At 46.3% G+C, this 25237-nt stretch overlaps 1 long non-coding RNA gene across 1 annotated transcript in view; it reads right to left on the reverse strand.

Moving 5' to 3' along the window:
* Positions 1-6573: 6573 nt before the first annotated feature.
* LOC124229289 (uncharacterized) overlaps positions 6574-25237 on the reverse strand; it is a 60409-nt gene continuing 41745 nt past the window's right edge. Inside the window, exons 3-5 of the long non-coding RNA XR_006885845.1 lie at positions 24830-24986; positions 9598-9743; positions 6574-6730 (exon numbers count right to left, since the gene is read on the reverse strand). This is a non-coding gene — a long non-coding RNA (uncharacterized LOC124229289). The remainder of the gene's footprint in view (positions 6731-9597; positions 9744-24829; positions 24987-25237) is intronic.

Consider the following 25237-nt stretch of genomic DNA (forward strand, 5'->3'; position numbering starts at 1 on the left):
AATCAGCTAACTCTCTTAGTCTAGGGGAACAAAAGAGAGTATTAGAATTATTAAAACTTAAAAGCTTGGAGGAAGACACCCACAGAGCTGAAATGCAGCCGTGTGAAAGGCCTACCGCTCTGCGGGCGGAGGGCCCTGTGGAGATGGCACCCAGACCCCGAGAAGGGGGTGCCAGCCAACTGGTGGTGGTGTTTCTGTTGGGAAACAATGAGCCTGGTTCTGGATGTGTTGGAAAAACTGCAAACCGGAACACCAGCTGCTACTGGCAAGAACTGCCAGGGTGAACGAGCATTGCTAAGTGATGCCAATAGGAGTAGGAAGCCTACAGAGAAACAGAAAGCAAACAGGAAGGAGCACTGGCCCAGCCAAACTGGGGGCCGCCGTGCAGAAAGAGATTAAATTTGTTCACCTACAGAGACATTAGAATCACATTACCTGCAGCGCGTGTGAGTTCCAGGGGCACCTGGAAATGAACAGAGGACTGAGCCAAAACTTAAAAAGAGATCTTTTGTTTTGATTCAACGTGCCCATACTCTGATGTGCACTCAGGAATAGCACTGTTTCTCTTTCATATATGGGTTGGTTTATTCTAGGAAACAATAAAGAAGAGCCCTGCTTAAGACACTTAACTAACCAGGCCCTTGAATATGGAAACTATAGAACATCCCCAATCGAGAGGACCCCAGTGATTAGCTAGTACAACCTCACTTTCTCCTCCTGCCCACCAGCACCCATTGGCAGACAAGGAGACAATCCCAGAGGGACCAAGTGATCAGAGAGGGGCAGGACTAACCCTGGAACTGGAGTCATTCCTTCAATAAGCATTTGCTGAGCATCTATTGTTCCAACCACAGGTCTGGGCCCTTGGAAAATATTATGGAATAAAACATTCCAAGAATTGGGAGACATGGAATATGAGCTATATTATGGCAGAGGTGTTTCTGTTAGCATCTCTTCCCCTCCAAGATGCTCTCTCTTTATTACTTTAGGGGGCTTCACTTTTCACCTGTTTTATCTGTAGATTTCATCCTGAAACAAAGCACAGTGAATGGTTGTACTCAGAGGGAGAAGTTTGCAGAGGTGACAGAACATACGTGTGACAGAAACTACATTTTCCCCCATGCGCCACTGGCCACCGCAGTTCTGGAAGCTCTAGGACCCTCCCAATTTCAAACATTCTGCTCCCTGTGACTAGTATGTCCTAAAGCTCTCATGTCTTGATGGTTTGGATATATGTGTCTATCTCCAGGCCCCACCTGGAACAATTTTGGTGCCAGGACGAGGCAGCACAACAGCTCCCCCTGGTGTTCTGGAGGAATGGCCTGCCTTAGGCACTGGTCTTGGACCAAGAAGGATTGGAAATCGGTGGTTTACCGAATTCTTCTGCAACACTAACAAACTATCTTCCTATTGAGAACTTTCAAAAGATCTAGTGGGAAACCTCAGAGGAAATGGAGAAATCAGTGTATTTGGGGGTTGAGAATTCTTAGGTTCTCTTCTCCTTGGTTCCAGGGTCACCCAGGCCCATTTTTTTGTTGGTAACAGACACAAATGTACTCTAAGCCTATGAGAAAAGAGAGGCAAAGAGGTCAAAAAGGAAGACAGAGGAGGCACTGGAAATATAGATGTGGCTGCAATTCATCCTTCTCCTGAGTTCTAATCAAGAAATGTGGTCGGTGCTCACTAATCCAGGGGCTGAACTGAAATTTGGATTACCTTGATCTTTGTTTTTCCTCTTCCTTGATCTCCATCTTTTATCTCTTTCTTTAATTACTGGTTCAATTCTTGGGAAACAGAAGAGACAAAGGAAAATGAAGTCCTTTCCAATTCTATTGATCAATAGCTTACGCCTTTTCTTTGTCAGACTTTCTTCAGAGCATTTGGTGATATTTACTGAAATTCCAAGAATCCTAACATTTATCCAGCTTATCCTTTCCCACACAATCATGGAAATTTGAATACAGAGCACCTGGTAACCCATTTATTACATGGGTGAACAAGTGGTGGTAAATTCAGAACCTTTGAAAACTCAATTAACTGTCCGCAAATGGAGACTCTTCTAAGAATCTGCTTGATGCCTTTCATGTGCACACACACACATATGGTAGCCATGTGCTCCTTTCAGCTGATACTAGGAAGAAGTATTTTCAGAGCAGGGAAGAAGGGAATCCAGAATGAATGTTCCATCCCTTTTCTATACAAGTAGAAGAGTCCCCTAACCTATCCTAAATAGTTAGAGGCCTCCACCATGCTAAAAGTTCTCCAAACAATAGATCTCTCTTAGTCACCTACTCTCAGGTCATTGCCAAAGTTCACCCTAAATGCTCTCTCCCACTGCTGAGGGGATTATAGTCAGTAAAACCTCTCTGGAAAACAATACATTCGGAGTCTTAGGGATCTATAGTCTTTGACCCTATAATTTCACTTCTATAGCCGTATTCTAAGAAAATATAAAAAATACAAACAATGCTGAACAAATATGTAGATCTTTATATACATTTTTGAATAAAAGAGCAAATAATCAGAAAACTACTAAACATAGGATGTTGGTTAAATAGATTATGTAAATCCAAATAATAGAATGTTATGCAGACACACACGCGTGCACGCACACACACACACAGATACATACAGTGTGAAATGTTAAATGTTAAAAATGACGTGCTTCCTGTCTCATTTTTGGCTGAGGCCCTAAAGGGCAGAGAAGACAGTGACAGAGAGTGAGCATTTCCACCTCCCAAGGGTGCAAGGCAGCCCTTGCGGGGGAGGGTGCGGGGGGGGGGGGGGGGTTAACATTCCCAAGGGAAATTTCAACTAGCAGAGGATGGAAATCAATGGGGAAATGTCCTGGCCTCCCACCATCTGGAGGGAAAATTCTGAAGGATATTCCACATAGTTCCTCAGAGGCTCTCCAGTGGGTTGAACTCCAGTTGCTCACGATAGGAATCAGCTCAGGAACACAGCATTTTCTCCCTCCCCTGCCCACACACCTGATCCCCTCACCCTGCTTCCTAGAATCTACTTCCCAATATAAAACCTGTACTCACATCCTTATCTCAGACTCTCTCAGAGAGCGAGTAAAATTCAATCACCTCCAAAACATAATACCCTCTTGAGCTTAGGTTTCTGGATATCAAAAACTCAGGAAGGAAGTTATCTTCAAAGAGCTTCTGTTTCGTCCTCCACCCAAAGCTAGGAAGCCCAGTATGGACATGTGGCTCTCTGCTTCAAACAAGAGAGAGGAAATGCTCAGAGGATACACACAAGCTAATAATTCACTGAATTATCCTGTCACAACATTATCATCATCATTGCCATTACTATTGTCCAACACCAAAGACACAGAAGCCAGACAGGGTCCCCGCCGGTCAGCAATTCATGACACTGGAAAAACACTTATGGGGCAATTCTCTGCCTAACACAATTATCTTGCTCCTCCAGGTATTTAGAAGGGGAATGTATTTTAGAGACCACAGTGTTATCCCCACCAAAATACAATACTGAGTGCCAGGGGTGGGAGGGTTATGATTTGTTATGAGTCTCTCATTCCCAATATGGAACCCAAGTCACCTCTAGACAGACAATCGTTTTTCTTATCCTTTTGCCTCATGGATTTCAAACTATGCTTCAGGAGAGAGGAAGGATTCTGAGGCTAGGAATGAACTGGCTCTAATAATGTGTCGTCTCAAGGATCTGAATCAGAATCCAAAGAGAAGAAGGTTGCCCTCTACACAGTCTCAGATTCTTATCCTTGGCTCCCCTGCTTAGAACATCAAACTGACCTCTGGACTCTGATAAATGTATGAAGAGAGAAGTGGAGCCAACGGGTGGTAAATTCCAAAGGTTAGAACAGAGGTTACAGAGTTAATGTCTTCAGGGTCTGGGCCAGTAATATAAGTAAAACAAGCACAGATCTGTGGAGACAATGACAAATTAAACTGTGCATGCCCCATCTAAAAGATATTTCTGAACTCTAATCGGTTGGGATCCAGTGTTGCTAGACGAATTTTTAAGAGCAATGAAGAAGTCAAAAGTCTAGATTTTATGTGAAAGCTTCTGACTTCAATGGTAGCAACTAGTTCAAATGTTTTTGGTCCACCCCATGTAGGCCCACATAGCATGTCGAAGAAAATATATTTGTTGGCTACAGCTGGCCCCTACGCCACCAGCTGTACATACATTATGGGAGTGAAATAATCTGAGGTAAGTGGAGAATGTACTGAAAGCCCATAGTAATGGACAACTACAAAAATTTGAGAAGCAGAAATGATGGAGAAAGACTTTAGAGAGTAAGCTGTCAAAGGGAAAGAAGGATTGCACTCAAATTCATAAGTTTATGAGCTTTAATTCTGGGCCAGTCTCAGCACCTGCTATTATGAGGTATAAGAATAAGAGTGGCCATAGCATTGTGACCACGTCGCGTCACACGAGGCCTGACTCTGTGAGTAGCCTGTGAGCTGTCTTTTTCCTGTCCTGGCTTAACTGTCTGAGGAGTATCTAGTTTAGGACTAGCAGATTTTGTGCCCAAGCCCCACGCCCCTACACACCCCAAAAAAGTGACCCTTTTACAGCAAGTCCAAGACTGCCACCAAGACAAGTAGAAAGATGGCCCACTGCAGAAAGACATCCAGAAAGAGTGAAAGGAATAGAACAGAAGGGACAAGTTACCACAAAGGGGTAGTGAACCTCTTTGGGAAAGGAAGAGTAAGACGGACACTTAGACAAGACCCAAAGAAGGTGGGTCCTGGCACAGGCAGAGCCAGGACAATCTCTCCGAGAGTAGAAAGAACACTGAAGAAAATACACTCTATCACCTCGATCTGTCTGTGGTTTTTCAAGTTAATCATGCAGCCTGTTTCAATTGTAAAATTGTGATAATGGTTACTCAGTGGAACAACTGAGATAAATGAAATAATGGTTAGCACAGCTCTAGAGGTTTTTGTAGTCTCATTGGAACACGGCCACGGCCAGTCACTTACTATGGCTGCTTTCGCCTGCAAAGACTAAGATACGCCATTACTTTCAGGGACCCTGTCACATAGCCCTGTCCCCTGACATCACTCACAAAAGCTGCTGTGAGGTGTAACTGAGTCGTGATTTCTTACTTCATACAGGACTTTCATCAATAAATATCGAATGCCTTAGACGCTAAGATTCAAAGTACTCCGCTCTTAATTTCAAGCTTTGGACACCTGGTAGGCAGGTCTGCTTGCACTGTTAGTTTGACTCTAGATGATATGCTCTTAGAGGGCACATACTTGTGACAAGGGCCAAGTTCTATGTAAATCTGCCAAAAATGGTGAGTGTGGGACAGATGACCAGCACCAGAATGAAGCACGCAAGGCTACTGACCTCCTTTGCTTTTGCCTCCTCCCCAAGGCTACACCAGTGTATGCACAACACATTACTACAACACACCGTCACAAGATATAGTGTAATATATGACTACAACATACCACCACAAGATAAACTTACATCTAACAATATAACTATAACATATTATTGCAAGATGCCTCTGCTCCTGGGCCTGCCATAACGTCTTCAATCTACCATCTCTCCCCACCCCCACACGAGGACCAAATATGACTACCCAAGCACAAAAGCGGCCATCAAAGAGACTCATGCTTCTCTGGGAACAAGCAGCTCATCAACATCTAGGAAATACGACAAAACCCTGGGGTCTACCTAAGTTGGTTGAATGATAAAAAGCCAGTTCTTGCCTCTTCTTGAGTTTCTGCATCTTTCATGTTCCAAAGAAGACAGGAAGATTGAGGTTTGAGACCTTAACCTTAAGGATTTGCCTTGGCCTTGCTGGCGTGTGATTTTTGAAGACTGCATTTATGATGCCTGAGGAAAGGCAGGTGGCTTAGCAGAACTTTTGCGGTTTAATGGCGATGGCTGGGGGTAGGAGATGACCTGGTACCTTTATGTGAATTACACAAGGTTCAGGTTCAATTACACAAGGGATTCCACACAGCTGTCAAAATGATTTGACCCCAAGAGCTCCAGACTACATTGTATCTAGAGCACACTACTGGGAGAAGCTTGAGGATGTCCTTTAAAAAGTTCCAAACGCACACCTACCATTCTAGGGCTATGCTATGTTTTTGCCCTTCTTTGTGTTTACAATTCCTGAGCTTCATGCTGACAGGATCTGGGCTTGTTTCTAGAGAAGTGGGCATCTTCATTACGAATTACCAACAAATGAAGCTACAGGTGTAAGCTGAGGGAGATCTGGTTATAGGTTTCCTGGTTGTCGGGCCCCCGGCCCAGCCGGTTTAGAAGGTCTCTCAAACCACGTAAGCACTTTTCATACCCAGAAAGCATCTCAACCTATCCCAAACCAAAACCCAATCATACATTTCATTACCAAATCTCTAGAACAGGAACAAAGGAAAAAATTACGTATTTCCTCCTGACTCGCTTGGTTCTCTCTCTACCCATCATATCCCACTCATCCTATTACGTGAAAAGAGGCAGGAGTACTCCAGGTTGCCACAAGCCATTCTCTAGGGAAACAAAAACACACAAAATACACCATTTGTCAGTGAAAGGAGAGGAATTTTATTTAGAGACCTGAGGCAGAGAGGAAAAATCAATGATGATTATGGTGGTCTTGGGCCTGCACCAAAAGAGGTTTTTCTTTTCACTGGCCATGGAAGAAAACACGATGTGGAAAAACATGGATTCAAGCAGCGGCTTCAACCAGAGCACTGACATTTGCTGCTGACTAAAGAGACAAGAATAAGAAAGTGTAAGATTTATGCTCAGGAGACTCATGTGCTTTTCATATAGGGACCTCCCTGGCTCAGTTTCCCAGAGGTTCCATCAAACATAAGGTTTCAAAGAGTTTGAGAAACACACCTTCAAAAAGGTAGGTCCAAGGGCTATGTCAACCTCTCTTCTGAATGCACAAGATTAGAAGGAGGCTCTCCAGCATCAAGAAGACAAGTGATGAACACAGAAAATCTAGTTCTTTGCAGGATTGGTGGGGAAGTGGGGGAAGAGCTGGTTTCTTGGGGGGAAGGAGGGAGTGCTAGGGAAAAGTGAGAGACAGTCTCTGGAAGGTGAATGGAGAGCTGTGCTTTGACAAAGGTGTGACATTTTGGAACATTTGCCAAGCTAGGATGACAATTCCTCAGGTCTGAGAGTCTCTTGTAATCAGAAAATGTCATCAATACCTTGTCTTCCTGTTCCTGTTCTGGCATAACTTCTTTGCTTTTTGTCTCTTTGGTAAATCCTTCAGATGGCATGTTGAACACTTACATCTAAGGGATTTCACCATCTTCTCACATCCCCCAACTCTGGCCAGGAGTGGGGTTCTTGCTGTAACAGCAGCCTCTTTTGGTTCCCCCTCCCTCACTCCAAGTCCATTTGTCCAAAGCAGCCCACTCATACTCCCTTTATATATGAAGACAGGCGGCCATGACATAGGCCCTCTTGCTAACAGGACCTGATGATTGACGATAACATGTCATAATGGCTGAAAGTCAACATGAGAGCCTGGTTGGGTGGTTGGGGAATACTGAGACATTTGAATAAAATCAAGAAAGCACTTGCTAAAACTGCTAGAATCTAGGTGGCTGCCCAACTGTATAGCCCACAGGAACCACTCTGAACGATACAAACCAAGTAAAATTCTCCTGGCCTTTCAGGCATAAGTCCAGCATCTTCAAAGCCTTTACCTGCTGGCATATTTAGGTATGCATTCTTGGTCCCATCGTCTTATTTCTAGAAAGAGCTCTTTATCAAGGACTTGAACAATATGAAATTTTTAATGAACTTATTGAGGTATAATTGACATATAATAAACTGCACATACTTGAAGTGTACAATTGGATAAGTTTTGACGTAGGTACACACCCGTGAGCGTATCATCACAAATCAAGGTAATGAGAATGTTCTCCACTCCCAAAAGTTTCCCTGTGCCCCTTTGCAATCTCTCCTTCCTTGCCCTTCCCTGTCCCCACTCCAATCCCCAACAATGCGGAATTCAAAGCTCTAGTCCAACTCATCTTTTTGATCTACTGCCCCTGCCCCACCCCCCAGAACCTCACAGAGACACAGCGTCAGCCTCAAGAAGTTCAATGTCTGGAAAGAGAAGACATGCACAGAAATAAAAAATTTTGAACCGAATCTGGTAAATGAGATAAAATGTGCCCCAAAGATGAATAATGGGAGTTCATTGAAGAAGTAATCATAGAATTTGGGGCCTTTATTTTGAGTTTTGAAGGGCATATAAGAATTTAGTAAGACGCTAAGAAGTAACAGCACAAGTAAGACACTGAATTTCCCATGAACACCTGTCTTTTCCTACTTTTTAAAGAACCCAGTTTAGCTAGAACAGCAGATGTTTGAGGGAGAGTATAAAAGACTAGAAAGCAAGGTTGGGGTTGGGAGGGTAGATAGGAAATCTGAAAATGAGCTACACCTTGTAGACAGTAAGGAGTTTCCCAAACATTTTGAACAGAAGAGTAATAAGATTAATCTTGCTTTAGGAAGTTTCACTGAACAATAGTTTGTATGAATAAAGAGACTCAAGCAGCCTCCACAATAACGTAGTCCAAAGGTAACAAGGGTTGATTAAGGTCTGCCACCCTGGAGTGTGGAAAATGTGGGCATCGGGAAGGAAGACTCAAGAAGGACCAGAAAAGAGAGGAAAGAGTCCAAGAACACACTTGGATTTCAAGCCTAAGGATTGTGGCTGGTGGGTGGTTCCATCCAGAGGGAGAGGCTGACAGAGAGGCCCCAAGAGATAAGTCATGTCCTGTCTTCCTTTAAAGCCCAGTGTCAAGGACATTTCCTGAAAAAAAGCTGTAATGGTTGACCCCCTCTAAGAGGATCAACCTCAGGTGGAGGCAGGGGAGGGGCTAAGCCAAGCAGTTCCCAGAGTCCCTCCAGTTTCCTGCCTCTTGCAGACTCTAAGAGGCAGAGGATTCTACAGTGTTCCTGTCATTCTTTTAGCATAACCTCTAAGATTTCAATCCTGGGGAGGGAAACAAAGATTGGGAAGAGAGAAAAAGAAAGAGAGGGAGGTAGAGTTGTACTTTAACTACCTGTGGCTCTTTGTGTTTGTGTCGTCTTTCCTATGTACGCATGAGGACACGAGTCAGTGTGAGGGATGGGTGAAAAGGAAGTAATGTGGACATTTTCATGGGATCCCAAATTGTGATTAAAATATGCCTAACTCACCAGCTTAGGTACATGTCAACATGGATCCTCCTCCCCCTGCACAAACACACCAAGAGCTTGAATAAATCCTCACTTTGCACACATGATACCCTCGTTCCAGAACTTTGTTTAGATAAACAATAGGACTCCACCTCTCAACTGGCCAGGATTTATTGAGAACCTCTTATGTGCCTATCTCTGTGCTAGGTACTTTGAAAAAAAGAATGCAAAATATGTAAAAAAAAAAAATATTCTCACACAAGAAAGTATTTCAGATTCTTACACAAAAAGACCTCAGCTCTTCTGATTACTAGCTGTGGGACCTTGGGCAAGAACATGTCCTGATCCTGGAACATGGCAATAATAGTACCCACCTCACAGGGTTGCTGTAAGGATTAAATGGGTTAATTTTTCTAGAGTACTTACCACATCCCAGGCACTGTTCCAGGCAGAAGCCCTTATCTTGGCTTGGTACTCCGAGAGTGTAAGGTGCTTGCAGGAAGGCAGAGAGGTGAAATAACAAGGACTAGTTGAGACTGGATGTCCATCCCAAACTGCAGACTTCTCTACAGCTGAAAGAGAAGCTTGAGGTCAGGCAGGGGTGAAAGACCCATGGGTAAAGTGAAGCCAGAAGAGCAAGGAGAAGCCTGCCATTTTCTATGGCAGAGCAATGGTGGTTGAACAAAGCCCCCTCTTTTGAGAAGCTCAGCTGTGAAGGGAAGGAGAGGGTGGCTGCTGGAGAGAGGCTTACCTTCCTCTGTTCAATCCAGCCTCGCCCTCCACTGCCTCACCTCCTGCCTCTCTTCTACCCACTGCACTCCTGACCACACCCACTGCTCTGTCTCCACAGGAACCTAATCGTCAAGTGCTCTACGGGGTCAGGAAAGGTGAGGACTGAAAAACAAGGTGAGGCTCCTCAAGTGCTCGCACAGTGCCTGACTCTTAGCAGGTCCCAGATAAGTGTTATGACTACCCCAAGTTTGGCAGCTCCATCTTTGAACTCCTTCCCGTTATTTTGCAACTCCCCTGTTTCCTGAGTTTTCTTCTCTTCTCTCAGTCTCCTTCAGCTCTCTCCTCTGAAAAACCCAAAGGCTGATAAATCCCATCATTTTGTCCCTAGACCATCACATCTACTCCCATAAATTCAGCTACACAAAACTCTACTTTGCCAGTGCCCAAATCCACATCACCAGCCCCAGTTGCTCTTCTGAGCTAGTTACCTGTATCGAATTTGTCCTCTGGGCATCTAAGTGGACATTGGATCTGTCCAGTAGACATCTCAATCTGTGCAAAACTAAAACCAATACTTCCTGTCCAAATATAGCTCCTGTTCCTCTATCCTCCTAGCAGTCATTCACTCAGGGCAGAAGTCTAGGATTCACACTTTCCCTTCATGGCCCTCCACATCTCATCAGTCCCCCCAATATTTTATAACTCACCCCTTCTCCATCCCCACGACCGACTCGAGTTAGTCTCCTCTGGGCTTTGATAATCAAGTCTTTTGTTCATATCTCTGTTCATAGTAAACATTAAGTAAAATATGTCACCCTCCTAAGGGTGTCACCCACCTAAGAGATGTGATTCATCTCCTTGTCTCTCCCTACCATGGCAGCAAATACAGCAGGAGACATTGTGAACAAGTACTAAAATTAAGTAGATGTGGGCTTAATTCCTAGCTCTGCTGTTCAGTATTTATGCATCCTTGAGAAGTTTCCTGAAGCTCTGAGCCTGCAAGGAAGTAAAGTCCAACTGGGCACTTAGTTTCCTCATTAGTAAAATAACAGGATTGCCGTTAAGTCCCTGTCCTTCTGGCTTTAACTAACAGAAAATTTTTACAACCAGGAGAAGTGCAACAATTTGCCCAAATTTAGTAGATTGTGAGGCTTGGATCCAGAAAATCAGTCTGACTCAATGTTGAAGGAAGTCATCCTGAGTCTCACTGCTCGGTCCTTCTGCTGTAGGTTTGGCTGCTGATCTCATATAGACTTTGTGACATCCCAGATTGGGGAAGTCTAAGTAACAGTGGCCTAGTTTCTTTATAGGTGGCCCCCCACCCCCATCCCCGTCTCAAGGCTCAGAATACCATCTTCAGGTAAATGACCGGAAAGCCCGCATGAAGCTTCTAACATCTACCAGACTATGTGCAACCACACCAGCATACAGCAGCAATGCCCCTCCCCCGGACTCGGTGGGCTTCCTGCAGGAGCATCAGAGAAAGAAGAGCACCATCAAGAAGAGCACGGAGCAGAAGGAGGCTTGCAATGGGCAAGGCTCTTGAATGTGTGGTTCTGAGGGAGTGTAGGAGGAGTGTAGGGAGTAGTTGGAGGACGTGTGTGAGGAGGGGAGGGAGGAGGGGGTGATGGAGCCATTACTGAAGAGGCTTCATTCATTCTCAGGCACATGGCATGGCCTCAGTGAGAAGCAAGCCATGTGCAAGCATTCATCATGCCCCAATTGTGAATAAGATATTGACCAGCTATCCTAGACTAGAAAGATGAATAAGGATCTTTCAATGTAGTTATGTGGATGTTTACCATGAGAAATGCCTTACATCAGGAGGGACGGGGCGGGCTTCATAGTCCCAGGACCTGAACCGTCACAAATGACCCTATGCTCAGGGGATCTCAGGCTTGGTTTATGCTCTGCCGTCACCATCTTGAAAGTGTTCTTTTAACAAGAGGCATTTCCATCTTGAACTGGGACCCACAAATAATGTAGGTGGTTCTGGGGAGACATGACCTACCTGGAGCAGGCATCACAGGAAATTGCAAGCAAGCCAGACCAAATGGTAGCTAAAGGGGTAACAAATGTCTAAGGAAAAATCTGGAAAATGTCAAGTTGGCCTCATGTGCGCCTCCCCACCCCCCTCCAACGAAGCACCTTCTGAGATTCCTCTAAGCTAACCAGGGAGCTTTATAACCTCAAATTTGTCTTTCCTTCCTTGTAACATGAAGAAAATGCCACTATCACTATTTCAGGACAGTGGTCCACTGAGGAAACAAATATTTCTGCCTGGTGACACAGTCCTTACCAGTACTCCAGGACATCTCAGTGGCATTACCTTCCGCATTTCCCCCCAAAACAAAAATAAGGCTGCCCAGTATTGGGAATTGCTTGACCAATAAAATCTTATCACTGCAACACTCAAAGAATCTGGGTCTTTATTTGGTTCTTGCTGAAAATGAAGGCTTTGTTTTGAAGATTTTACTAGGCCAGTCATCCCTGCTGACCCCGCGTAGAGTGTGTGCAGGGCAAAGTGTCACTAGAGCTTTGTGCTTTGGACCACAGAATTCTAGGACTAGAAAAGGCAGTGAGGGAGTTTCTTTTTCCCTGTCCTTAGTATAAATGCAACTAAATCTACTTTTCCAAATTTGAGAATTCTGCCCGAAAGAACAATATGGAAACCAAATAGGCAATGATATTGTCAAGCAAGCCTTCTCTGTCTATTTTTCAAGATCCTCAAAAGACAAAGTGAAATTATTCTTGCAACCTATCTCCTCTCCTTCTTCACCCTCAACTGAGCACCATTAACAGTGGGAAGTGGAGTGTCAGCAAATCAAGTCAAAGAGCAACTGAGTTGTGATCTTTCTTGACCCAACCTTGATCAGTAGAGTTATAACAAGGCATTTATGTTAAAAATAACCCCAGAAATATTGAGTGTCTTCTCTGTCCAATGTACTCTACCAGCATGTTGGTCACAGTGCTTTGAAGTCATCAATTATGAGGGCATTGACCTTCATGCATGAAAACTTCAGTCTGTCTCTCTGGTCCTTAGGCCCTTTGAGTGGCAACTTTTCCCACTTTCATAAGGTCAGGTGTCCTCAAACTCAATGACATGACTCTTTGGCGGGTGGGATGATTTCAAGAGGGCAATGGACACTGGCATGCAGCTCTCAGAACATGAAGAGAGAAAAACAGGAAAAAACAGGCCAGAAATCTCAACAGTAGTGCCTCATGACACAGTGGGGATTAGCAGATCTGGGCTTGAGATCCAACTTTGCCTATAATTTGTGACTTTGGCCAAGTTACCCTTTGTCACCAGATCTATTTATTATGAAATTGTTCTCTAGCAACCCTCCCAATGCAAAGTTCCTCACTCCAGTTGGTAGATGGATTAAAACACATTCGTTCCTAAAGATTACATGGGGCCAAGTGATTTAATGCGTGTAATATTTTCATACCATAACAACTCCTTGATAATACCCTAAGATGTAGGCCTATTTTTGTCATATGGCTGAAGGGAGCTGTATTCCCAGAGTATTCTGGGAAGGAACAGCATCTTCTTCACTATCTTATAGATGGGGATTAAGGTCAGTGGGTGAACGGTTGTTGTTAATGTGAAAACTGTATTTGGAACCTTCTGAAACACAAAATTTGAATTTTATTTGTGTATTACCACACTATGTGGCCTTATTGTTAGTGGTGACAAAAGGAAATAGTCAAATCATTTTTCTGAAATCCAAAAATAACAAAAAAGCAAATGAGAATTTGACTTTTCACCAAATGAGAGCTTTCAATTTGTCCAGAGGACCTCCAAATTCACATCCTACCTCTAAGAAGAGTCTCTGCTTTTTCCCAGTTCTTCCTCTCCCTTTAGGATTAGATTCCTTCACTGTGATCCTAGCAGCACATGGACAAGAGAGAAAGCAAATAGAGCAGAGAGTCAAGTAGGGAAGGCAGTATGCAGTGGTGGGCAGTCTTCAGCTTGGGAATCAGCAGTCTTGGGCCCAGTCATGGCTCTTTCACTGCCTGGGTGAAGCCCTTAGATAAGCCTCTTGACCCCCCAAAGGACAGGGCCAGATGGTCCCCCAGGAGCCTCCCAGGGCCACCACCCATGTGATGAGTCTTCTGCGTTTTAGCAGCCCAATCTCTTCCTGAAAAATAGGAATTGCTTGTGGGAAAACAGTTTGGGCACACAGTCAGAAGGGATGGGAGAGTAGCCTGGAAGACAAATGGGAGAGAATCCCAACAAATCTTCAGGCAGAACCCAGACCATGGTCGGAACCAAGATGCTCCCTTGTTTCCCAGAACTGGATGGGAAGAGGCGAATGGAGTTGAAGTCCCTTCTTCCTTTTTCTCTGAAAACCACCACTTGGCCTTGGGCTCTTTGTTTCTCTTTATTGCCAACTGACACACCAGATGAGTCCCAAGCTCAGAGAGCTCTGCCCCTTGGTGACTCCCCTCTTTCAGCAGCTTCCCCCTCCACCAGCCCATCCCTGAGCCCCCCCCCCCCCCCCCCCCTTGCCTGCCTGAAGAGCAGCAGCAGCAGCAGCAAAGGCAGAGAAGATGGGACGTGCATGTGAACAGAGTAGAAGGTCCCCACTTCCCAGCTGAGGTCAACATCTGGAGAGACTTAGGTTTCAGAGAGGGATTCAGACTGAGTCATCAACATGTGTAAGGACTGTCAGCAACTTTTCCATGTTCCCTCTTAATAAGCCCCAATTCCCGGCCTGCTGGGAAGACTCAGCCCCAGGAAGTCCAGCCATTGGACTCCCCAGGAAAATTAATGGAGTGAGTTTGAATTGGAGAGGGGAGATGGGACCTAACTAGAGATCTGACTTCCAAAACAGTGAAGGAGCCCAAAGCCCCTTCCTAACCTAAGAAAGGGCCAATGGGAGCACTGGCCTCCAAGCCTTTCCACTGTGGCCATCCTTCTAAGAGATAAAGACACCATTCTGTCCATCCACCCTGTCTCCAGGCAAGATAACACTCAGCCCCAAAAGAGAAGGGGCTGATAGCTCTTCTTCTAAAAAGTCCAGGAATTCATAAAGTTCTCTATTTCCCAGTACCTATCAGAAAATATCTATTTCCTTTCATCAAGAAAAACAAAAACCAAGACCCACCAGGAAGCCATAGTATGGAAGAAACAGGTTTATTGGGGTGTCTCTGCTACTCTTGATCTGGGTTATTTGAAGTAGCTCATACAGCTCTTCTGTGCCTCAGTTTCTTCATCTAAAAAGAAAAACGAAAAAAGAGAGCACAGAAGAAAAGGTGAAGAGACAGTCAGCGGACTGGGGTAATAGACGGTTCTCAAGCAAAAGCCAGTTCTATGTCCACTAAAGGTCAGAGGGGAGCTCATTGTGCTCTATCTAAATTGCCATTGGCTCAGACAACACTGGGGCAGAAATGGAAAGAGAAACAGAGACAGGTAGCAGTGCCCAACGCTCAACCCTGCTGTGTCCTCACTCCGGGAAGTCTGGCCCAGAAGCCAACCCAAACACCCCCAGAGCCCCACTCCCGACTGGCCTGTGAGTTGCCCCCACACACACTGGGCTTTCCGCTGCTTGAGTTTCTCAGCATGGTGTCTGAAACTACACCTTCTCCTTAACCCTATGCAAAGGAGACTTCTTTGTTTGTTTCATCAGTTCTCAAGTCTGGCCGCCTTCTAACCTGTGATCTCAGCTTCTCCTTGGCAGAGCAGGTCTTCTGGGGATGGGAAGGATTGGAGGAGAGAAATATTATCCAGTCCCCAGGACCATTCAGAAAATGCCTCTCAAACTAAAGAGGCCGGTTCCTCTGCAAATGTTTTAGCCAGCAGGCTCAGGCATGAGAGGCCAACAGAGGGCCTGTTTAGAGATAATATTCTTTTCACCTTCCTTATCTAGAAATGCTCCCACTTAATATACAAAGCCACTCTGTCTTAAACTGTTTGTCCTCATAACACCAAAGTAGCTAGAATGAACAAATGTTTATTGACCACCTACTGTGGATCACGTCAGTACCTGTGGGAAACGAAGTAGAAATAAAGACTTCAGTCCTAACTACAAGGAGGCTACCACAAAAGTCAGAGCGGCTCAGAGATCACCAAACCCAACCAGTTTATTGACAAAGAGAGCTGAAGTCCAGAGAAGTGATGTTCATGGTGCAGTCAGGACAGGAACCAAACACGCTGCCTCTTGCTGAGATCAGACTCATAAATGTGACATAACAATGTAGCCACAAGACAGGGTTTCACGTAATTAGGGCTGGTTGTTCAGACTTTGAGGACAATATTACCCATGGACTTAGGACAAATTTCAAAGGACAATGAAAATTTGAAGCCAGGAAAATCTTCCTTGGAGGGATGGGACAAAATGGGGTGGAATAGGATAGGCAGAAAAATAGGACTTTTTATTCAGCAAATTGTCCACAAATCCTGATTGGGCTCCTACTCGGTGGCAGAACTGTTCAATGTCCTGGGAATATACAGTAGTGAACACAATTTTTGAATTCCTGCTTCCATGGAGCTTACTTGTAGGAGGAACCACTAGGCTGGAGTGGACAGAAAAGTTCCCAGGATCCAAGGAGACAAGGCAGCAGCCTGATTCCTAGAGCCCCTCCCTCTCTGGGTGGATAACACTCTCAACAGAAGGTCTCCAGAGACACTTGCCCGGAAACAGGAAAGTGGAAAGCGTCTCCTTTACAATGGCTTTTCAAGGAATCTGGGTTTCAAAACATGATTTGTCTTATCTCTAGACATCAGAAATACAGACAGTGGGGCTTGAACTACATTCTCTCTTCTCTTCAACCAGCTTTTGCTAAGAACTTCCCACTTGTAAGGTGCTTGGTTCCGGAATGAGGAGGATGGCAGAGGAGAGAGAAGGAGGGACAGAAAGAAGAAATAGTTATCAAATTTACTAAAATAATTTTCATAAGGACTCAATGGAAGGTATAAAGGAGGAAGAAGAAAAGGTTGATGATGAATTCATTATCAGGGAAGTTGGGAATCATGGGTGTCTCCAGCTTAGACTTCTGCTCTGAGCTCCAGACCCATATGCCAACAATCCTTCAGTATCTCTATTTGAAAATCTCAAAGGCACCTCACATCTGAAATGTCTTAGACCAAAACTCACGATCATCAGTGTCCCCATGCCTGGCCTTTATCTCAATGCGTGGCACCAGCATCCAAATAGCCACATTGCACAGCAGCAAAAGCCACACTTTTGACACCTTCTGCTCTCATCAACTAAATCTGATCCATCACCACATCTTTGTCTCCCGTCTACATCTCTATATCCCAACGAACACCCTCTCTGGCCCAGGCCAAACCATTATCAAATATTTCTCTCTCCTGAACCAGTACTATTGGCAATAGCCTCTCCCTTTAGACACTTGCTTCCTCATCAACTCATCCCCGACCCAGCAGCCTCTTATTCCATCAGGTCATCCTCTTAAACATTCTTCCATGGCTTTCCCAATGTGATTGAGCCTTGTCTAGTCTCCGCCTCGCTCTCCAACTCTATCCTGTGCCATGTTGGTATGTAATTATCCTACACTGTGTTGGGAAGTAATTATTTACTGACTTACTGTGCAGATGTCTGATCAACAGCTTTCTCCCCAACTAGCTTGAAAGCCCCCATGAACACAGAGTTTATGTCTGTTTTTATCCACCACTATTTTCCCCACACCTAAGTGCATGGCACACACTATGACCTCGATAAATATTTGCTGACAATTTTGAGATGGTTGAGAAATGGTTCTCAACGAAGGATGACGGTATGATTGCGCCCCTCCCCACAAGGCACTGTTTGGAAATATTTTTGGTTCTCTCATCTCCAGGGGCTCTACTAGCATCGAATGGGTAGAGGCCAGAGATATTGCCGAACATCCTACAATGCACAGGACAGTCCCACAAAAGTACTCAGCCCAGAATGTCAGCAGTGCTGAGGTTGAAAAATCCTGATTTAGATGAAAGAGAGGGAATATTTATATTTTCACCATATTGAATTGGATTTCCTAGAGTCAAATCCTTATAGGCATACATTTGTAATCTCCCAAAGCTGTCAAAGAGAGTCAAACACACGTGCATATACACACACTCGACAACCACTACATTTCCTACAGGCAGGAGATGCATTCTAACAGTCTCTCCCACTCCTCAGACACCAGCCCAGCACAGGGCTGGAATTTAACACCTGTCTCAGTAACACCTGTCTGAAAAGCCTCATTGAACATAAAAAGGACCTCAAAATTGAGGGTAGCCTTGAGCTGCACTAAAGGGACCCCTTATTTCACATCTATGACCAAAGTGTAACAAAGGCTGGTTACATCACAGTGGAGCCCCACCCTCCTGCTGAGCCACGCCCCTTCACAGTCACAATGGCTAAGGCCTTAAATACCCAGGCCCGCGGCCTCCCGGCCCTGCAAAGCCCCTCATTTTGGCAGAAATTACAATGTCGACCAGCCGCAAACTAAAGAGTCATGGCATGAGGAGGGGCAAGAACCGAGCTCCCCACAAGGGAGTCAAGAGAGGTGGCAGCAAAAGAAAATACCGGAAGGGCAGCCTGAAGAGTAGAAAAAGGGGCGATGATGGTGAGTGAGGGATGAGGAGGGGAGCAGTCAAACATGGGGGAACCTGCGGTCCCGGGCCTGCCCTCTTAAAGTTAGCTGTCACAGGACCCTGAAAGCTCAGCCTGAATTTCATTTCTGATGAAATTCACATTCAGGCAGGAAGAGGATGAATGTGTACCTTCTAACCCGCGTCCCTGTTGCACACATGTCCTTCCTCCACAGCCAATCGCAATTACCGCTCCCACGTGTGACCCCACCAGAGGGCTCTGCCCTGGTGGACTTCAAACAACACCAGGCAGCGAGAGGACAACCGAAGGGGGACTGCCAAGGAGACCTGAAGTCAGATCAAAGCCAGAGAGAGCCTATCATGTGGATAAAATGCCAATCGTGATAAAATGAATGTATATGTTGGCTGTTTTTCCCCAACATCTCAATAAAATTTTGAAAACTGAAAAGTATGTTTCCTTCGATCTTTTGGTTGGAAAATGGGTTCCTGAGCTGGGCAGACTTGGGGAAGAATTGGCCAGTATGAAATCATTAAACATGACTTGGAAAATATCAAAGTAATTTGTCCTTGCGACTCTCTCCCCATGTGCCCCGACTCTGGCCATGCACCATCACCATATTTAGGTCTTGCTCTCAATGTGCTATTTCCCTCCCCAATATGGAAAGGGAGAGAAAAGGAGAAATGGGAGAAATGCCTTCATCAGAGTGCCGACTGGGAGGCACAGGATACAGGCAGGTTTTGTTAGGTGACTTATAGCACACGGAGACACACGAAAACATGAGCTAAAGCCAAAGGCATGTGCCAGAGGTGAGAACATTCTGGGCTTCTAATTCATCTGATTGTATGCGCAGGCTTAGCAGGCTGTTAGAGGTGGGGAGATGTCTCTGTAGCTATGTTGGACTTGAGATGCACAAGACCAGAGGCAGGGACATGAGATTCAATTCAAGGCAGACGGTGCAACTCTGATGTCATAAATGAGCCTCAGGTGTGTCTGGAAGCAGGAATGACCTCAGTCTGGGTGGACCCTATTGACCATCCACAGGGAAGAACGGTTCTTGGCAGAAGCCCTGACTTTGCCCTGACCTTGGGTTCTGATATGGGTTATAACGTTTCCGGCCAGGGATCTGACACCTCCCCTCAGCATCCACCCACTCAGAAGGGGGTAATATTTTTCTTGAGTGCTTCCTGTTGCCTCAGAGGCAGTACCACAGTGGCACATGGTGGAATTGAGACTCGTATTTAAACCAAGCCACCCACAGAACCAAGCCACCCACTTGGATTCTGAGAAGCAACCAGGAAAGGGTATAAGCAGGAAGGAATGAGAGGGGCAGGAGGTGAGACGTGAAATTTCCAGCAGTGGGGGAGTGAGACATGGGACCAGGTGACGAAGCCGGGAAAGGGCAACTCCTTCTCGGGCGAGCTCTGCTGACTTTCAATAAGCCCATTGAGTTTGAGCCCCAGGGAGGGTGTAGGTACTGGGATGTTGGGAGGGGAACAAAAGATGTCTCCGTGGGTCTGATTTTAGCAGTGCAACAGAAAAGGATGAGAAGCCCAGGTCACAAAGTGAATAAAGATGTTTCCAGTTGCCTTGGCTTGTCTCCTTTCCCTAGAAATTGCACATACTGCTCCAGAGCTCAAGGTCAGCATCAGGCACACAGACACTTCAAACTCCTCAAACTTGTATTTCCCTCCTAGCAGTTTGTTTCCGCTTTGTAAAGAGGGATACAGAAAATACTTCCTCCTTAACCCTCATCTTCCATAATTTTACCTCCTAAATGTTCCTTTTGTTTGTCCCGGTTTTCTAACCAAACCCAGACTCAGATTATTCTCAAATAACCCTCCACACGTTTATAACTTCTTAGAACTGGAATCCCTCGGCAGGAATGGCCAGCACAAGAGATTGTGCCCTCCGGGAGTTCCTCTGCCTCCATGTAAAGAAAGCCTGAAGGCTCCTTGAAACACACAAAAGCCAGTTATTTTAATGTCGGCTTTTGCTGCTCTGGCTATGAATTCTACTGAACTTACTGTCGTAGGATGGGTTCTCAGGAAGCAGAGAGTAAGATGGAATTTGGGTGCAAGACGTTTATTAGAGGCCAATACTCACGAAGGAAAGAAGGAAATGCAGGATTGTGCAGAGGAAGCTGTTGAGCGAAGCATCAGCCACAGTGGAGGATAGCCAGTTAGCACGCCTTTATATCCCTGCCTGCCCAGTCAAGCTGCTCTGGTAAGGGATGAGCTTGCACGAGGCGTTCCTCTGCGCTGAGGCAGACCCGGAAGTTCATGTCAGCTGCAAGCTGTTTGCTGGACCACATGCTCCACAATCCGGGCAGAGCATGTCTGTGTCTCTTATGCTTGTGTTCTGCTACCCTGCACTGCTTCCCAGCCTCCTTTTCCCATCTCTTGACCCTGCCCGCTGCACAGCTCACCTGCTGCACCTGAGTGCGGGAGCCTTCCAGCACTTTCGTCCACAGCTCCCTGCTCTGCACCCTGCCGTCTTTCAGATTGCCAGTATGCACAAAGACAATCTCTCCCATAAGGAAAAATCAAACGTCAGGAACAAGCAACAGCAATAATGCTGAGTGTATGAAATTTACTTCCCTCAAGAAACTTGTTATGACCAGGAAGTTGGCCTATTTCTGTCAGGATCCGGCAGAGAAGCAGATCCTGCAGAGGGCTCAAATGAAGAGACTGTGTCAACGGGACTATTCACAGAGGCAAGACAACTAGAGCCTAGCAACAGTGGCTCTAAGGGGGCAAAAGGATAGTGTTACAGGAGCCCAGTGAGAGCCAAAGCTGTGTGTGTGATGAAGTGGGGGCAGCAGATGGACCCCTTGATAAAGACCGTATAGGAGATCATAGCTACTGCCAGAGTCCAGAAGCAGAGGGAACACCTGACATTTCTCTCCTCCAGCGCTCCAGTCACCCGCTGGTGCATCCATTCACCAAATTCAACTAGAAGGCAGCCCCTGGCGATGCAGAACATAACCACCAGCCCCTCGGGGCATCAAGGGCAGAGAATGTTGGAGAATTGGCAATGTAGCTAACACAACATTGCAGGCAAAATTTCTTCTTTCCTTTAGCATGCTGTTTGCTTCTCCCACTTGTTGTCACAGACCAAAGTCCCTTCAGAACTGACTGGCAGAGAGGCCCCAAACTGAGTTACTCAGGGTCTCTGAACCCCCAGTTTTAAAAGCATGTTTTCATGTCATTTGCAGGACAGTAAAATATCCAGACAAAATGTTCCAGTACAATGTTCTGTTTCAACAATTCTCAAACATTGACACAATCTAATTAATGATTGGATAGGCCTTTGGTGACCAGCCCAAGGGCAGCCAGAGCCTTTCCTGCCTCATGAATTCAGTCTCTGCCCTCTTACACAGGTTGTGGAAGAAATGGTAGTGCCTGGAAAACTCTGTTTGCAATAAGAACATTTTCCAGGCCCACATGCTGGAAATTTTCCAACCGTGGTGTTGACTTAGTTGCTGACCTCCAGGAACATTCATTCTGCGACTCTGTTGACAGCTCCCGCGGGCCCGGCACTCACCAGGCAGGCGGGCACACAGGTAAATAGCACAGGGGTCTTTTGACTGTGGTGACACTAAAAGACCACACCCTCTGTGGGCATTTTTCTCCATCTCCCCAATCAAGGAGACTTCGCTCCTCTCTCCAGTTTTCTCTGGAACTCCATGTCCTGAAGTCATCACTTACTCTGCCTTTTTGGAAAGTTGAAAAATCAAAAAAAAAAAAAAGTTTAAGGATCTTGGCCACAAGCCCTTCTGGGTCACCTTGACCTTCTTGTGAACTGACTTGGATCCAATGGAACTGGTCCCAGAGGACCCGTGTGTGGGTGGCAAGAACCCAGAGGAGCTGTGGAGAGAACGCAGCTGACTCCCACCTCTCTCCCTGGGCCTGGCCAGATGACCGGGGTGGGACCGGTCCTGTCTGTGCAGCCGCAGGCAAACAGGAAGTTCTGGAGAAACGCTCAGGACTGTGCTGAGGAGGTAAAGGCCAGAACCAGTAGCTGGGAGGGGAATCTGTGTGCCCTGGGGGGAGTTGGTGCAAGTCAGATGTGGCCTGGGGCTTGGCTATTGGGGTCACCCAAAGGTTCTGACCTTTGAGACCAGAGGACAGCAGCAGCCTGGCTCTGCAATCTGAGCACTCATTTGCTGGGCCCGCCCTGGGGAAAGAACCAAACAGGGTAGGGTCTTAATCTCTGACTTCTGGGAGCACCAGGCCTCAGTGCCCGGGCCGGTCTGCCTCACCAGGTTGATGAGTGAGGAAGCAGGCTATTTCTCCTCCACAGAGCCTCTCCTCACCTGTGGACCTCCCAGCCACCCTCCCTCTGCAAACTTTCATGAGTCCGGATGTGAGATCTTTCCCTGACCTGAGCCCTCCAGCCGTCCTGCCGTTTAACCCAGTGTCCCAGAAGCGTGGCAGGTGACAGTCCTCTCCTCGCAGCATAGCACAAGAGAAAGGGTCCAGAACTGAAACGTCAGTGTCTGGATTCCATCAGAGCCAGCTCCTCCTGCTTGTGACCTTGACCCATCTATCAGTCCTCCTTTATTCCACACCCTCCCCTTGGAGGTTTATTGCACACCTCCTCTCCTTCAGCTGGGGCCGTGTCATCTCTTCCCACGGCCTAGCTCCATCATCGCTGTAACCAAGCCTGACTCAGGGAGGAGGGAGTGAGACATCTCTGGGCAGCCAGCACAGTAGAAGAAGTGGATGGGCACTGGCTCTAGTAGCCAGGTGAATTGTCCCACCTCCATTAGCCTCATCTTCCTTATCTGTAAAACATCAGTCATAATATCTACCTCACAGAGGGCTGATAAGAATACCAAATGCTGTAAATTAGAGGCTCTGAGTAAGTTGGCTGCCTGCTCCTCTATCCCTCTGAGCTGGCTTTTTAGGTATCATTGTGCCTGTCTGGCCCTGACTCATGACCCTGCTTCACACTGTAGCCTCAGGATGCCACACCACCTGAGGCCGGGCCCCGTCCCTGTGGACAGACTTCCCCGAAGGTGCCTACTTGCTCTGCAGAGAGCTCCGGACTCCCATTGTGACCTAGACTTCCCTCTCCTGACCCTTTGCCTAGGCCAGCTCCTGAGATCAGGAAGCACCTGCCTCTCCCTGTGGCTGTTCTGCTTCCCCATAAAATGTAGGAGTTGAGGATGATCTTCTCTCTCCATCTAGACCGTAGACTCCTGGGAGCAGAAGCTCAGCAGGAGGATCACATCAGGACACAGAAATAGCCATTGTTTTTTGGGAAGCCAATCAACGAACCCACTTCTCAACGCAAAATGTAGTAAAAAATAAAATCTGAGTAGGGGTGTTGGTGAAAAGACCAAGCATGGATTAATAAACTCACTGATTAGGGTCAGGTTAATTTTTTTCCATTAGCAGCAGGCAAGCATTTCTGTCATTAATTAGCTACAAGGTCCTCAGGTCGAACACGTGGATGGCTTTTCTTAAAAAACATAAAGACCCTCAATTTCACGATGCGCAGGGCTCCCCCTCCGAAGTGCCTCACTGTGGAAGCTCTCGCGAGGGGAGCGCTTCTCAACAGGACTAGAAACGGGCCTCGGTTTATTGACTTACCGTTTCCTTCAGGGACACACAAGAACAGTATCACACAAGGTGCACATAAATGCTCCTGAAACATTCCCGTGCATAGAATCACCTGGAACCAATCTGATAAAATGCAGATTCTGACTCTGTAGGTCCAGGCTGGGCCGGAGATTCTGCATCTCTAGGAAGCTCCCCAGTGGCGCTGATGCAGCTGGTCCAGGGACCAGCCTGTGAGTAGCGAGGGGACATGGGACACTGGCTCAGAGGCCTAAAGAGCAGGCCCAAGCTGGGCTCTGCCCAAACTTCTGAGCTAATTCATTACCCCTTTTTGGGGGCTCTCTCTAAGATCCCTTCCAATTCTTTAAAAAAAAAAGTCATAAAAGTCTAAAGGATAACATTCAAGAAATGTAGCCCAGCAGCCACCATGTCCCCGACTTCTTCTCTCCTAGGGGTGGAAAGCAGTAATGTCATAGAGTGTGGTTAGAGGGCTGGCTCTGCCACCTCTGAACCCTGGGCCCCAGCACCATGGGGATGGTACTTCCCAGGGACAGAAGAAAGGAGAGAAGAGATGAGAAACAGCTCTGTGAACAGTGAGGCCCCTCCCACCCTTGGCACCTTGGCATCCAGAGCCTTCCCCTTTTCCTTTTCAATTTGCCAGATCACGGCCCACCTGCTGCCCAAAATGTGCACCCGTTTGCATTTGATTGAGAGCAACAGAAACAGATTCCAGATAACTTAAAAGAGGGGGAAATGGACCGGTAGGATGTAGAATTGCTCAAGAACAGAAGGAAAAGATGGACAACTGGGCCTCACCATGGGAGCCAGGCAGGAAGCAGACAGCAACTCAAGGGCGCTCTTCGCATCGAAGACTCCAATTGCTTTCCATTCTTACATCACTCCCTGAAAAATTCTGGGACCCAGGAGAGAGAAAATGATGGCCAAGCTTGTGTTGCAGTGGGCAGGGTTGGTCCTGAAAGAAAAACCAAGGGACTACCACCAAAGAAGGGGTGATGTAGGCCGGGCTGCCAGGTACAACAATGTCTACAGCAGAATGCAAGAAATGACTGCCCTGAAAAGCAAGCAGTTCCAGGGCACTCACTCCATGGGGTAAAAGCTTAGCAGCTGAGCACACAACAGCAACTCTTTGGAATTCCTGAATCTGTGAACACCCTTATACTACGCAGCTTTTCCTGTAAAATTGTCATCTTAGCACAAAGAATT

The sequence above is a fragment of the Equus quagga genome, chromosome 17, assembly GCF_021613505.1.
Source record: "Equus quagga isolate Etosha38 chromosome 17, UCLA_HA_Equagga_1.0, whole genome shotgun sequence".
In the NCBI taxonomy this organism is placed as follows: Eukaryota; Metazoa; Chordata; class Mammalia; order Perissodactyla; family Equidae; genus Equus; species Equus quagga.